This window comes from Sinocyclocheilus grahami, unplaced genomic scaffold (assembly GCF_001515645.1).
Source record: "Sinocyclocheilus grahami isolate Dianchi unplaced genomic scaffold, SAMN03320097.WGS_v1.1 scaffold982.1, whole genome shotgun sequence".
Taxonomy (NCBI): Eukaryota; Metazoa; Chordata; class Actinopteri; order Cypriniformes; family Cyprinidae; genus Sinocyclocheilus; species Sinocyclocheilus grahami.
The window spans coordinates 241,920-243,004 of NW_015506161.1; the positions used below are offsets into that span (position 1 = coordinate 241,920).

Genomic DNA, 1,085 nt, shown 5'->3' on the forward strand with positions numbered 1-1,085 from the left:
AAAAAAATGTGACATGAGCTCACCACAACACAGATGAAGTCTCAATCCAGACCCAGTGTGCAGGCTTCTATATTGAGCTTTCCAGTCACGGTCATAGAAACAGGACTGCACTTTTCTATATTTGCAAACACAGCCATGAATTCAGAACTGACTCATCTGAACTGACTCAGTAGCAATGATAAGCTGTGGTTAAACACTGTCGTGACTTTTTGCAAAGGAAGTGGTTAGAGAAGACCCAGTTTTTGGTAAAGTATGGCTGCAATTGTGCACAAGTTTTAGGCCTCAATTACAGAAAACTGAGTAGATTTTGCCCTGAACAGAGAAACTGTGGTGCAGACAGACATACGCCATCATTACGACTACCATATTATCCTGTTTACTGCCTTTAAATAAGAACACAGACAGCCTTCAACTGCTACAAAACAGAGAGAGAGCACACAGGAAATGTGGTAAGAGACGCAGAAATCCAGCAACAAGATACCACATTGTGCGCACAAACTGAAAGAAACACAACCACTCTCCATCATCCTCAGTGAGAGAATGCATCTTTATGCAGAGAGTGACACTCTATATGTTGCCCTTATATGGAGATGGTCTGGGCGTGTAATATGCTAATAACCCATGTTAAAGATGCAGTCACACCTAACTTCACAGTTAAGTAAAAATGCAAGCTCATGCAAAGAAGTGTCTCGCCTTCGAAAGTTCAAGTCTGATGCACTTGCAAATTCGTACAGCAAGATGATGCTTAGTCAATGAGAACATTTACCTCGTTTGACCTGTTTGTTTAAAGGGAAAGTAGATGGCATATTTTCGCATTTGGAATTTATTATTTGTGATTTATAAAAAAAAAATTAAACCTACAGCATGACACCACATCCGGTTGCCAAATTCTTTGCAAGCTTCATTCATGTGTGTGAACGCACTTGTGTATAATCCGGATTATTCACCTTCAGAGCAAAAACAAATGCATGCCTGCGCACCTCCTGTGGATTCTTTTGCCTGAGAACCTTTTCTGCAGATAAAAGAAAAGATGTACACACAGTTATGAATTGAAAGAGACACTCAGTCTCTTTCATCATCAACAG

At 40.2% G+C, this 1,085-nt stretch overlaps 1 protein-coding gene across 1 annotated transcript in view; it reads right to left on the minus strand.

The window, feature by feature from the left end:
* The window catches only part of LOC107565117 (PDZ and LIM domain protein 2-like), a 78,777-nt gene that overhangs the window by 69,611 nt on the left and 8,081 nt on the right, over positions 1-1,085 (minus strand). The window lies entirely within an intron of this gene.